This window comes from Lissotriton helveticus, chromosome 2_2 (genome assembly GCF_964261635.1).
Source record: "Lissotriton helveticus chromosome 2_2, aLisHel1.1, whole genome shotgun sequence".
Lineage (NCBI taxonomy): Eukaryota > Metazoa > Chordata > Amphibia > Caudata > Salamandridae > Lissotriton > Lissotriton helveticus.
In genome coordinates this window covers 428,164,393-428,179,652 of record NC_136060.1, presented here as the reverse complement: position 1 = coordinate 428,179,652, position 15,260 = coordinate 428,164,393, and the positions used below count along the sequence as shown (strand labels likewise).

The window sequence follows — 15,260 nt, the reverse complement described above, 5'->3', positions numbered from 1 at the left end:
AGACATATTGCTGGGAGTCTTGGCCCTCCCATCCATTTGGGGCTACATGGCTGGAAGTATTAGCCCCATCCCCCTTTGGGACTACATTGCTGGGAGTATTAGCCTACCACCCACCAATTCAGGGCTGCATGGTTGGAAGCATTAGCCCCCCACCCACCAATTTGTGTCTACATTGTTGTATTACCCCCTCATTTGGCTCAACATTGCTGGGAGTGTTAGCCCCCACCCCCATTTGGGGCAACATGGCTGGAAGTATTAGCCGCCCACCCCCACCTTTGGCTCAACATTGCTGGGAGTGTTAGTCCTCCACCCCACTCCTCCCCTTTGGGGCTACATGGCTGGGAGTATAAGCCCCCTACTCACCACTTTGTGTCTACATTGCTGTGAGTATTGCCCCACCTTTGGCGCAACATTGCTGGGAGTAATTGCCTCCCACCCCACCTTTGGCACAGCCTTGCTGGGAGTGTTAGCCCCCACCATCCCATTTGGGGAAACATGGCTGGAAGTATTAGCCTGCCACCCTCCCCATTGGCTCAGCCTTGCTAGGAGTGTTAGCCCCCACCCTCCCTTTGGGGACACATGGCTGGGAGTGTTATCCCCCCTGTAAGAAATGGGGTTACCAAATCTCCAGGGGGGTAGCACGGAACCAAGCGGGCAGGCCAAACTTCGGAGGACATGTGAAGCACTCACGCAGTACCCACAGACGACACACCAGGCACAACACAAAAGAGGCAGGACACCAGTTTGAGTTGGAAAATTAGTAAGTAGTTTAGTATATCTCCAACCTGCAAGGTAAAAACGCATAAACAGTGGTATCACAACACGGCGCCAACTGGCAACAGAGCCAAGTGTATCAGGGGGGACTATTTACATGGGAAGTAAGGGCTGAGTCCATAAGTCCATGGCTGAAAGGAAAAGAATGGGATTAAATTAACATTCAACCTGGGGTCAATATGGCGGGGCCAACTCAGGCTCTCATCCTTAGCAGTAGACTGTAACCATATAACATTAGCATCAGGACACCCCATGCAGTATAACTCCAACACGACCCCTGTAAAAGAAAAGCTTTACGGCGTCACAGAAAATCCTAACAGACAGGAGCACCTGTAATAACTCAAAAAGGATTGCTCATTAACATGGGGCATAAGAAGGGGCCTGGAACACACGTCAGGCCAGCATAGGGGCAGGTCACCTGTAGTAAAAGGGCACATCCAGGTTTACTCCGCCCTCCATCTGTGGGAATAAAACACTAGGCAGAACTTGTAATGCCTAAACCTGTGGGCATCCGACTTTAGGCACAAACTCATTGGACACGGGCCCTCAACAGCATATCTGTAATCAACCGGTACTGGATAACTACTCAGCCCGGGACCTGTATGAAAGCATGAGGGCATCAGCATTAGATATCGGTCTCATCACCTCAGGCCAGGGAGATGACCATCTCATCAGGTAAGTAGACACCTTGTATTCAATAAAACCTTAGGCATACACATTACGGTGTGACGTTAGGCATTTAAACATGAGCATGTCAACACATTGTGCACCTCACCACTGCGTACATTAGGCTCACTTAGGCAGGTAAATAACATCCGCAGGGGCCCCACAATACTCATGGGTATAATGGCCGGGATTCAGCATACGATCAACCCACCCGGCGCAAAACATCAGTATACATTGGCATTAGTAACAGTAGTAACAGGTCACAACCATTCATGGGCAGGGAGAATCAAACATTTCCTATAACCCAATCACTGTGCAGGATTACACATTTCATTAGGGCGAACCTAAATATCTCTTCCGGCGACTAACACTTCCTTAGAGGGGCAGTCGGCCTCAGCAGCATAACGCATGGGGATGCCCACCACTAACAGGTGCATTAACACTAGGCCATAAGCACACTGGGAGCGAAACCATCGGCCTAAACATCAACCTAGCATTAACATAAGACCTGGCCCTAACACATGGGGCTTTAATAATTTTTTGGGGGACCCAGGGGCACAGCATTGACATCCAGCCTACACCAGTTCGCACTTCAGGCCGTCGCCCAGTTCAGGGTATGTTTACCATCCAAGCAGGGCCAACTAGGGGGCCCCTAACACTTTGTGCTCCATCCCAAGGTCTCTAATGTTCCAAGTCATGGGGGGGTGGACACCGACCCTGTGCCCCGTTGCCCTCTACCCTCCTCACAGTCTGACCAAGGCCCCACTCACCGGCTGCACTTGGTTCTCCCTGTGGGGCTCAGCTGGTGCTGCATGCGTCTTCCGGGCTCTGGCTTCCCTCTGAAGCGGCTCTCCTCATAGGGACACAGACCGGCAGGGGAGTCTTGCTGCCGGCTTCCTGCTTGATCTGGGACTCCCCGGCAGCCTTCACCTTTCCTGCGGGGCTCTCCTCCTTAATCCTGCACAGGCCACTCGGGGCCCGCAAGGCCTCACTCAGGCCTATGCCGCACAACCGGGGCTCCCTCTCCACTACGGGAGCCCCGCGAAACACCTCCGGCTGGCTTCGGGCCTCCCCCGGGCCCCTCCTCTCTCTCGGGGACCCGGGGCTCTCAGCAATAGGCAGCAGGGCTCTTCCTCGTGGGCGCGGGCAGGGAAGGCACCAACGCTGTACCTAGACAGTCCCGCCAGTCTCCCTCCACACGCGGGGCTCTCCTCGGCGCGTGAGGGCCCCGCCTCCCACTGCACCGTGCGGGTCTTCACCCGGGCCCCTCCTCTTCCACACAGGGACCCGGGGCTTCCGTCGGCCTCCTCCGGCTGGGGCACTCACCGGCGGGCCGGTTCACAGGCACAATCGGGGCTCCCTCTTCACCATGGGAGCCCCGCAACACTGCCGGCTGGCTTCTTCCTGTCCTCCTGGGCTGCCCGGGCGGCAGCCAATCCCTGCGCAGCGAGGGCGGGGGCACGGCCAATGACGCGGCCGGGCACCCCCGTCACGTGATGCGGGCCAGGCCGGCCTCAGGGCCTAGCGCGGCCCTCTCCTCCCACCGGCGGCCCTCTCCTGGCACCGGGGGCTGTCGCAACATTATCCACAACAGTGGGGGTCCCTCCAAGACGGCGCCGGGCCGCGGCGGTGATTTTCGGCGGCAAAAGGGGTAGGCTCCCTTTTATTTAATTATTTATCTTGCGGGGTGACACCCGCCCAGTTCACGGGCAAAAGCGCGCCAAAACACGGGGTAGGCTCCCGTGGCGCTATTCTCCTCAGCAAACGGCGCTATTCACAGCGCACCACTCCTCCCCCTTGGCCCATACAGCTCTCAGCTCCTTTTTCAGGCCACGCAGCGGGGGTAGGAATTCAGCACTTCTCCAGCGCTTCCAAATAATAGCGCTTCACAGGCTGCAACAGTCTTTGGACTCACAGCTCTTCGGGGCAATGCAGCAGTTTACGCCAGTCAGCAGTCCACAGCTTCAGCAGGGGGGGGCAGACAGTCCCACAAAAATTCCTCAGGGGCACGCTCCTCACCTCCTGGGTGCTTCTTTTGCGCAGCGCTGGCGTGGTTCAAGGTCCCAAGAGCAGCAGGGACCTAGAGGGGTCCCTCCTTCATCAGGGACCCCCGGGGACAGCAGAGGGGTTTTTTGAGGGGTGCAGGGCCCAGCTCACAGGCCCATGTGGCGGTAACTCCTTGCAGCAGGTCCCCTCACGTCCCTGTCCCAGCTCTGTGTGTCTCTCTGGTGGCACATCTCCCTTACTTATACCCTCCTCCCAGGCAGTGCCAGAACCTTCTAGAATGTTGGCAAAGCTTGCCTAAACTGGCTCAAAGGGAGGGGTTGAGCACCCTGGGTGCCAGGCTTTCCCTCCAAAACCTAGGTGTGGCTGGGTACCTAACGACTAGACTGCTAACCTCCTGCAGTCAGGTGGCAAAACCCATGGCCATGGTATCCATTTTAATTACAGAACATTTCACCAGGGTACATTTTCCAATGGGGGTAATTTACAAGTGCTGACACCATTGCATGACATTCCATATTAATAAGGTGTCTCACACCACACATGGCCAATTCCCATTGGGGAGACATTCTAAATTAGGGGGGCAAAAGCAAACAATTTCGGGGGAAAGGCCAAGTCCAACACAACTCCCCCAAGCCAAAAGCCAGGGTAGACCAATCAATACCTTGATGGGCTTCCCTGCTTGGGGCGGAAAAAGGTGGACGCAGGCCGGCAACTACAGGAGCACCTGCAGTCTCTTCTCCACTCTGGAACCCAATGGTTCTCTCTCGCAACCCTCCCTTAACCAACAAAACCACCCCACTGGTGTTCCCTAGCGGGATGTGGCCAGGACTGGCCTCTAGGCCATCCAGAAGTCTCTGGCCCTTGTTCCTTCCTAGAGTGGGAGGCTCTAGCCTCAGGCTTGTAGTACTCTTGGACCATTCTCCTCTTTCCAAATTGCCACTGGTCCACCCACCTGGGGTCTACACCCTCAGGCTGACCAGCCCTCAGGGGCGAGGCTCTCCTCCCCCTAGCTCTCCTCCTAGGGTTCCGCCATCTCCTTCCCCTGGGGACACCCTCAAACAACCACTCTCTCCCCAATCTGGAGTCGAAACCCTCAGGCTGAACCGGTGACAGGGGCAAGTCCTCCCTCTCCCTGTACCCCCTCCCAGAATTCCGCACCCTCCTAACTGGAGTAGTACCCCTGAGAGTCAAATTTGGGGGGATTCTGATCACAGATGTCCCACCCGCCAGGTCTGGCAAACCCTCAACCTGGCCACCCAACCCGGGATCTGCGCCCTGTGGCTGAGTCGGTGACAGAGGAGAGACTTTCCTCCCTCTGCACCCCCTCCCAGAGTTCCGCACCCTCCCACCGGGAGAAGTACCCCTGGGAGTCAAACTGGTAGGGACCTTAATTACAGGTACCCCACCCTCCAGGTCAGGCAACCCCTGAACCTGGAACCCCAGTCCAGGATCTAAACCCTGTGACTGGTCAGACCCCCGAACCACTGGAGCTCTGATTACTGATGCTCCGGGTTCTCCCGACACAAGGGGATCCCCTTTACTGGAAGGCACATCAGGACTGCCTAGGCTCCCAACCTGGGGTTCCCTAAAAGAACTCTCCAGGCCCTGTGATTGCAGTTGGGGCACCTCGGGACACCTCCCCGTCTCACTCCCTCCTGTAGATGGGATGTGAGGCCCTACAACCCTCTCACTATCCTGGGACCTAGCTTGGCTTTTCCTCACCTATCCCGCCTTGCTGGGTCGGAAGATCCCTGCACCACTCCCTTCTGGATCACTCCCCAATGTCCTCTCAGACTCTCTGGCACTTACCCAGAGGTCTGCCTCCCGTGCAAGTTCCCTGGGGTTTGAGAACCCACGCTGCAACAGATGGTGACGCAGACTTGGGAAACAACTCCTCAGCATGTGCTCCCGGATAACGGCATGGCACAGCCCTTCCCAATCCTCCACTGCTCTCCTCACCACCCAATCCTCCAATGCAGTCCAACACTCCTCCTCAAACTCTCCCCAGGACTGGTGGGACAGTTTTCCCTGCCCCTGAACACTAACCCGTCCCCCTCTTCCTGGGAATCAGACACCGTCTCCTGGGCTTCGGGAGTGGGACTCCTTGCACTGAACCTACACTCGCTGCCACCACTGGATCCCACCCTCACCGGTGTATCCAGACTCCTAAAACCACTCTCAGGGGACAACCTACCCACCTGATCTACTCTCTCCCTGGCAAAGAACCTCTCCGCCTCTGCCATCCTCTCCTGGGCTAGCACCATTTCTGTCTCTAGCCTCTGCTCTTGAATCCTCAGCTGTGCTAACTCCTTGGCCTGATCCAACCTGAGCTTCTCCAGCGCTAGCTGATGCTCCCTTTCTTCCCTCCTATCTACCCACTCTTCTGGGGACAGGGAAAGGGATGGGGCAGTGCCCCCGGGACTGGACCCAGGGCGGGACTCCCTCTCTATGGTGTCCTCATCAGCTCCTGGCATCTCCGCCCTATCAAACTCTTCCTCCTCTTCATCGGGGTAATTACCCTCCAGGGTTATAGATTGGGAGCCCTCCCACTGGCTTCTACCGAATCCACCCTTCAAATACTCGGGGGGCTAATCAGACAGGTCCCCACCGATCTTTAAGGGCTCCCCCCTCTTGAGGGCCTCATAGAGAAACAACTTTCTCCTAATGTTTCCTACGGGGGGTATCCCTCTCTCCTTGAGGAAATCTATCACTTCCTGTTCGGTGTACTCCATCAGTTCCACCTCATCATAAACCAACCCCATCGTGGCGAGGTACACCCGGGACACACCCACAGTGGAACACGGGAACACAATTGAAAACACTTTTCAGGAGGAAGCAATAATATGAAAATCAATATTCAGCCAACAATAATCCCCACAAAAAGGCTGTGATTACTCTCAAAGCTCTACTTGTGGTGTAACCCGTGGCCACTGTGGTACTGCGCAAACACAAGTCCTATCACACCGCTCGCCACCAATGTAAGAAATGGGGTTACCAAATCTCCAGGGGGGTAGCACGGAACCAAGCGGGCAGGTCAAACTTCGGAGAACATGTGAAGCACTCACGCAGTACCCACAGACGACACACCAGGCACAACACAAAAGAGGCAGGACAACAGTTTTTGTTGGAAAATTAGTAAGTAGTTTAGTATATCTCCAACCTGCAAAGTAAAAATGCATAAACAGTGGTATCACAACACGGCGCCAACTGGCACCAGAGCCAAGTGTATCAGGGGGGACTATTTACATGGGAAGTAAGGGCTGAGTCCGTAAGTCCATGGCTGAAAGGAAAAGAATGTGATTAAATTAACATTCAACATGGGGTCAATATGGCGGGGCCAACTCAGGCTCTCATCCTGAGCAGTAGACTGTAACTGCAAAGTATAACATTAGCATCAGGACACCCCATGCAGTATAACTCCAACACGACCCCTGTAAAAGAAAAGCTTCACGACGTCACAGCAAATCCTAACAGACAGGAGCACCTGTAATAACTCAACAAGGCTTGCTCATTAACATGGGGCATAACAAGGGGCCTGGAACACACGTCAGGCCAGCATAGGGGCAGGTCACCTGTAGTAAAAGGGCACATCCAGGTTTACTCCGCCCTCCACCTGTGGGAATAAATCACTAGGCAGAACTTGTAATGCCTAAACCTGTGGGCATCCGACTTTAGGCACAAACTCATTGGACACGGGGCCTCAACAGCATATCAGTAATCAACCGGTACTGGATAACTACTCAGCCCGGGGCCTGTATGAAAGCATGAGGGCATCAGCATTAGATATCGGTCTCATCACCTCAGGCCAGGGAGATGACCATCTCATCAGGTAAGTAGACACCTTGTATTCAATAAAACCTTAGGCGGTGTGACGTTAGGCATTTAAACATGAGCATGTTAACACATTGTGCACCTCACCACTACGTACATTAGGCTCACTTAGGCAGGTAAATAACATCCGCAGGGGTCCCACAATACTCATGGGTATAATGGCCACGATTCAGCATACGATAAACCCACCCGGCGCAAAACATCAGTATACATTGGCATCAGTAACAGTAGTAACAGGTCACAACCATTCATGGGCAGGAAGAATCAAACATTTCCTATAACCCAGTCGCTGTGCAGGATTACACATTTCATTAGGGCGAACCTAAATATCTCTTCCGGCGACTAACACTTCCTTAGAGGGACAGTCGGCCTCAGCAGCATACCGCATGGGGATGCCCACCACTAACAGGTGCATTAACACTAGGCCATAAGCACACTGGGCGCGAAACCATCGGCCTAAACATAAACCCAGCATTAACATAAGACCTGGCCCTAGCTCATGGGGCTTTAATAATTCCTTGGGGTACAGCATTGACATCCAGCCTACACCAGTTCGCACTTCAGGCCGTCGCCCATTTCAGGGTATGTTTACCACCCAAGCAGGGCCAACTGGGGGGCCCCTAACACTTTGTGCTCTATCCCAAGGTCTCTAATATTCCAAGTCATGGAGGGGGGGGGGGCGGACACCGACCCTGTGCCCCGTTGCCCTCTACCCTCCTCACAGTCTGACCAAGGCCCCACTCACCGGCTGCACTTGGTTCTCCCTGTGGGGCTCAGCCGGTGCTGCATGCATCTTCCGGGCTCTGGCTTCCCTCTGAAGCGGCTCTCCTCATAGGAACATAGACCGGCAGGGGAGTCTTGCTGCCGGCTTCCTGCTTGATCCGGGACTCCCCGGCAGCCTTCACCTTTCCTGCGGGGCTCTCCTCCTTAATCCTGCGCAGTCCACTCAGGGCCCGCAAGGCCTCACACAGGCCTATGCCGCACAACCGGGGCTCCCTCTCCACTACGGGAGCCCCGCGAAACACCTCCGGCTGGCTTCGGGCCTCCCCCGGGCCCCTCCTCTCTCTCGGGGACCCGGGGCTCTCAGCAATAGGCATCAGGGCTCTTCCTTGTGGGCGCGGGCAGGGAAGGCACCAACGCTGTGCCTAGACAGTCCCTGCCAGTCTCCCTCCACACGCGGGGCTCTCCTCAGCGCGTGAGGGCCCCGCCTCCCGCTGCACCGTGCAGGTCTTCACCCGGGCCCCTCCTCTTCCACACGGGGACCCGGGGCTTCCGTCGGCCTCCTCCGGCTGGGGCACTCACCGGCGGGCTGGTTCACAGGCACAATCGGGGCTCCCTCTTCACCATGGGAGCCCCACAACGCTGCCGGCTGGCTTCTTCCTGCCCTCCTGGGCTGCCCGGGCGGCAGCCAATCCCTGCACGGCGAGGGCGGGGGCGCGGCCAATGACGCGGCCGGGCGCCCCCGTCACGTGATGCGGGCCAGGTCGGCCTCAGGGCCTAGCGCAGCCCTTTCCTCCCTCCTGGCACCGGGGGCCGCCGCAACGTTATCCACAATGGTGGGGGTCCCTCCAAGGCGGTGCCGGGCCGCGGCGGTGACTTTCGGCGGCACAAGGGGTAGGCTCCCTTTTATTTAATTATTTATCGTGCGGGGTGACACCCGCCCAGTTCACGGGGCAAAAGCGCGCCAAAACACGGGGTAGGCTCCCGTGGCGCTATTCTCCTCAGCAAACGGCACTATTCACAGCACACCGCTCCTCCCCCTTGGCCCATACAGCTCTCAGCTCCTTTCTCAGGCCACGCAGCTGGGCTAGGAATTCAGCACTTCTCCAGCGCTTCCAAATAATAGCGCTTCACAGGCTGCAACAGTCTTTGGACTCACAGCGCTTCGGGGCAATGCAGCAGTTTACGCCAGCCAGCAGTCCACATCTTCAGCAGGGGGGGCAGACAGTCCCACAACAATTCCTCAGGGGCACACTCCTCACCTCCTGGGTACTTCTTTTGCGCAGCGCTGGCGTGGTTCAAGGTCCCAACAGCGTCAGGGACCTAGAGGGGGGCCCTCCTTCATCAGGGACCCCTGGGGACAGCAGAGGGGGGGTTTTGAGGGGTGCAGGGCCCAGCTCACAGGCCCATGTGGCGGTAGCACCTTGCAGCAGGTCCCCTCATGTCCCTGTCCCAGCTCTGTGTGTCTCTCTGGTGGCACATCCCCCTTACTTGTACCCTCCTCCCAGGCAGTGCCAGAACCTTCTAGAATGTTGGCAAATCTGGCCTAAACTGTCTCAGGGGGAGGGGTGGAGCACCCTGGGTACCAGACTTTCCCTCCAAAAGCTAGGGGTGGCTGGGTACCTAAAGACTAGACTGCTAACCTCCTGCAGTCAGGTGGCAAAACCCATGGCCATGGCATCCATTTTAATTACAGAACATTTCACCAGGATACATTTTCCAATGGGGGAAATTTACAAGTGCTCACACCATTACATGACATTCCATATTAACAAAGGTGTCTCACACCACACATGGCCTATACAGGTTTATTCCCATGGGGGAGACATTCTAAATTAGGGGGGCAAAAGCGAGAAATTTCGGGGGAAAGGCCAAGTCCAACACCCCCACTCCCACATTTGGGGCTACATGGCTGGAAGTATTACCCCCTCACCCACCAATCTGTGTCTACATTGCTGTGAGTATTATCCCTTCATGCGGCTCAACATTGCTGGGAGTATTGCCCCCCCCTTTGGCTCAACATTGCTGGAAATGTTAGCCCCCCACTCTCACATTTGGCGCTACATGGCTGGAAGTATTAGCCCCCCACCCACCAATTTGTGTCTACATTGTTGTGAGTATTACCCCCACCCATTTGGCTCAACATTGATGGGAGCATTAACCCCTCACCCCCTCATTTTGGGCTACAAGGCTGGAAGTATTAGCCCCCCACAACCTCCTTTGGCTCAACATTGCTGGGAGTGTTAGCCCCCAACACCCCCCTTTGGGGCTACATGGCTGGGAGTATTAGCCCCCCACCCAGCAAATTGTGTCTACATTGCTGTGCGTATTACCCCCCTTTTGGCTCAACATTGCTGGGAGTATTAGCCCCCCACCCCCCATTTGGCTCAACATTGCTGTGAGTATTAGCCTCCCACACCTCCTTTAGCTCAACGTTGTTGGGAGTATTAGCCGCCCATCCCCCTTTGGCTCAACATTGCTGGGAGTGTTAGTCCCCCATTTGTCTCAACCTTGCTGGGAGTTTTAGCACCTCCACCCCCTCCATTTGGCTCAACATTGCTGGGAGTGTTAGGGCCCACCCCCACAAATAGCCTCTACATTGCTGGAAGTATTTCACCCCTGCATTTTGACTGTAGTTGCGCCCCTGCTTTCTCTTGTATTATCTTTCATGGGGTAGTTGCGATTTTGGTAGGGTTAGATATCTAACTTACCATCTGTGATGAATGCGTCAGTTGAGGCTGAAATACTCATCGTAGATGTAGAGTAGAGGGATCACATATGCAATAGGATGCATGGCTGCACAGTCACGGTCATAGGAATCATGTTGTGACACAATTCGAGGCAGGAATACTCCCCTTCTGACTGCTCTGACGCGTTGGTTGGTCCGAACGATTAGGCACACAGGAAGTTGGGCGGTAGGATGGGGACAAGAAAGTGGTTCCGAACGACTCCATTCAGCATTTCTGGAGTTGTATTAGTGGAGACCAAGTCGCTCGGTAAGTAATGTGTTATGGGCCTCATAATGCTTCGCTCGGGTAAACAGAATCCGAGTACGAGTTGGTTGGCAGGTGCGAGTCCGAAAGGCTCTAGGATGCCCTTCCGGACGACATCGCAATCAAGCCCTAAACAGATAAATGCCTGGTCAGTGCTTTTTCTCTGAAAAAGCAAAAGTATATTTATTGCACACACACTGTGTGTAATATGCATTAATTTACTTTAAAAATACAAACATCAGATAGTTAGCAATACCTTGGTGACACTCTGAAATCCCATTTGACCTCTAAAGTTTCATGACCGGCAAAATCACATTATCCTCTCCATACCAGAGAGAACTTCACAGTCTAAGGGGTATCACTTTAAATAAAACAGTCCTATTGGCTTTGTCAAGGGCTCATTACGACAACATGTAAGGCATGCCTATTGGCTTTGGCAGAGATCACAACAACAATAGCATAAGGCAATCCTATTTGCTTTGTGAAGCGTTTCTACATTATAAATACCAATAACCAAATTCTAACTATCCCATCATTATAACACCATAATCAATAACCCTGATTAAATATAATCATTATTACCAATGAAGCTTTCAATGTTGATAAAACAACAATTGTCAGGCATATATTGATAATACAGCATTTAAAATGAATATCACATGCTAGTGTCTTTCCTTGGCACCTTTAGTCCACATAAACTACAGCCAAAGCACCAACCCCTAGATGTTTGACCTGGGAGACATGACGTACCTTCCAAAATACTTAGGCAGGGGAGACTGCTGCGCATAATGCCACCCCCACATCATCCTTTGGTGGTGCTGCGGCATTCCAGGACCACCACAAAATCCCAAATTACCACTTTTCCAATCCCCATATGGCTTTATGGGGCGCTCCCTTCGAGGAGTTATGTATATTAGATTAGTGGTCCGTCCTTTTTCCTCTTTCCAGACCATTTTTTTCTCTTGAGATGGGGTTGCCTGGTCCCACCTGGGCACCTGGCCATGTGTTTTCATTGGGAGAAGAAGGGGGAACTCACAACCACACTGCCCTAGCTGCCTCCTTACCAGTGGCGTCACTAGGGTTGGTGTCACCCGGTGCGGGTAACTCATGGTGTCACCCCCTCATGACTTACCGCATGGACCTCCGAGTCCGCCAGTGGACACAGATGGCAAGAGGTTCCAACCTGAAGGGCTGGTGGACAAAGATGAACAAACAGGGAGGCTGCCAACCATGTGGCATATATGTGAGACTGCTGGGCAGGGCACTGTAACTGGCAGGGATAATGGAAAACAGTCAGATAAAAACAACCGGCTTGAAACATCCTACCTACAGTCCCAGCCCATGAAGGAGCCATGTAGGACAACTGGTATCACAGAACAAGAACACTCAGTCTCGATTGCTGTTTGTGTCTTTTTTCAAGAAAAAGAACAAAAAGGTGTTTGCGAAAAGACAAAATATTTTACTGGTGTTGATGAATCAGTTTTTTTCACCTAGAGGTCTTTAAAGGAGTAGCACTGCTAGGCTTAGCCAATTTCTTGGGCGCTATCGGGTCATCAGCGCTGGGTACAAACTATCTTTAGATCAACAAGGCAGATAGCCGTCATCCTGGTAAAACACATCTCAAAATCCACGGGGACAAGGTAGTCACCCCCAGACATCTCACTATTCATGCGCCTGCAACACCCAGATCAACCCACTTCCAGCTTAACAGGATATGAATACTTGCCTCTGGATCTGTTAATGACCACCTCACCAGGACTTTAAGCCTTCTCATTGATACCACAGGGTGCCAATTAAGATAGAACCGCAACAAATTCAACCACCCCAATCACACAACTTACCCAGGCAAGAACAAGTGACTTACATGAAGAGTTCATCCCTAGCTGCAGAAACACACTATCAACCCTAGCTGCAGAAACACACTATGTTTCTTGCAAGTAGGAAGTTAAAGAATATGGAAAGGAGTGATAGCATGGTCGCTGGGTTCCTTGGTGTTACCTTTCCTCCCTACCCCTGCGCATACCACCATGCAATCCACTAAGCAGTACTGCGATTGCAGGACAGCCCATTCTCACAAGCACCCTCCATGGCTTTAACCACAGAGCACCTCTCAAACCCCAGAGTTCTCTAACCCACCAGCCCACCCTCCAGCTCTAACTCAGGGCACAAGCAAAGTATAATGTGTTTCCTGGTCGGTGAACAGCATATATCTACAAATTGTACTTTACTTAATTTTACTCAATGCTAGGTATTCTTATACTGTAAGGGAGATGCCAGCCTAGCCCTTTCCAACCTCTCTGACAAATGATAGAAACAACTTTTTTCAAACTCACTACAGGACGGCACTGGGCCGAGTGCAATGAGGGCCCGGTGCCCTGGTTGCCAACCGAGGGAGGGAGGGAGCTTCCCGGGCCCAGGGCGCATGATTTTCCATTGGGCGGAGTCATTCTGGTGGTGTAGACTGACAATGGATGTCTTTCCTGTGATATTCGCCGAATCCCCAGGTCTAAAAAATAACCCTGGGTGGGCAGAGTACATTGGGCCCGGCCCGGGTATAAAGAGAGTTTCTGGTTCTGACATTGCTGCCAAGGTTTCAGATTGCTATGTGTCACATTTTCAGAATTTCAGTGTAATCATGAGTGACATTTCAACAACAATGAGTGACACTTTCTCGTGGGCAAAATCACACAATGAAGAAGAGGGAAACATATAAATATTAGACATTACACCCATTTGAGCAACGAGAAACTCTAAGATCGTGAATTTGGTGCAGAGCAACTGATCTTTGCAAAATGCATTGTAACCCTCTTTGCTACATTTTGGGGAGTCAAAACTGCTACCAGACAAGTAACTCTCCAGCAGGAGCTTTTACACCCATAAGTTATATCTAAGCACTGCACCCTCCCTCAGCGCAGCAGGTACGGCTGAACCACAAGTAACTAAAGGATCTCCGTGGCAACAGCATTAACCTGCTAAGCTATCTACATAAAATACAGTTCAGTGATGTCAAAGTACACCTTCTTGTTAACCCTCTGCACAGGCAGGAGCAGACAGGCAGGAGCATTTCGCTCTGCACCTGCAGTGGTTATAGAAAGATCATACCTGGCCAGATGTAATCTGAAACCAGTTCTGCTCAGTGAAGGTACACTGTGTCTTTCCAAAAGATAATGCAGTCGGAGACTCCCTGCATTCCATGGCCGGGAATTTCCATCCAAGATTCATGGCTTCCCCTTCACTCCCCCTGATAGATTCAAACCCATACAAAATAAAACCGTGGAGAGGCAATTTGGATTGTGTGTTTTAGCTTTCAGTAATGAATTAAATTAGACTCCGCATACTTATAGTTTAACTGATAATGTCTGAAATCACGCCGCACCGAAAACAATTAGGTACAGTTTAAAACCCAGCTCTCAAAAGGTATGTTCATGAGGCATTCTGGGCCTGCACGCTCTGATGAAATAAAAAGCCTTGTAGGGGGTTTAGAAAAAAAACGCACTCTGTGATGCTCTTTCCTATGCCCTGCAAGCTCCTCTTGCTGGACAATTAATTATAAGGGGCTTTTTTTCACAGGAGACTGCCCCAGTACATATCTCCTCTATGCCCTGAACTGACCAAGAGCCATCTCTGGCAGACACTTCTGCCCGCGGCGCCCCTGACTTTACTCTCTGTGGCGTCACCCCACATTTTAAATGAAGCGCACTACTACACTTGCCCAAAAAAATAGCGAGTACTGGGTAGCAACCCCTAATCCGTTTGTCATATAAAAAACACAGACTCACAGCATAGTTATGCTCCCTCCTCCACTGAGCAAGTTCGGTCCTTCGGTCCGTCGGTCCTGGTGAGAGCAGTACCGTCGCCTAGGCCTCTCACATGACGCACACTATGCTCATCATCATACTGATGGTAGTACTGTTTTTGCTGACAGTGCGCACTCACTGAATGTATGCAGCGGGATGACGAGCAGAGGAGCACATCGCGCGGGGGCTGTCCCAGGGCCGTCATTGGTAGCGCTAAGATTGACGGCCCTGGGACCCACAAACTGGGTACGCCGCCGCCACGCAGCGCACCAGCATCATCACCACCGGTGCGTGCGTGCATGCAGGCGTGCGTGCTGGCGTGCGTGGCAACGTGCTGTGCACTGACTGCAGTATACTGTTGTATTTTAATTTGTAAGAAGGTGGCAACAGGGACTGCGCACTACTACAAATAAAATAAAGCAGCACTGGCAGTAGAGAGGTGAGGGCGAGGCTGAGGCTCAGGCTGCACTCC

At 53.1% G+C, this 15,260-nt stretch overlaps 1 protein-coding gene across 4 annotated transcripts in view; it reads right to left on the bottom strand.

Annotated features, from left to right (window-relative positions):
* The window catches only part of LOC144821874 (uncharacterized), a 350,489-nt gene extending 335,584 nt beyond the window's left edge, over window positions 1-14,905 (bottom strand). For all 4 annotated transcript variants that reach the window (XR_013608485.1, XM_078679030.1, XM_078679031.1 and 1 more), the window contains exon 1: window positions 14,771-14,905. The gene's annotated coding sequence lies outside the window, so the exon portion shown is untranslated. The remainder of the gene's footprint in view (window positions 1-14,770) is intronic.
* Between the last annotated feature and the right edge of the window lie 355 nt (window positions 14,906-15,260).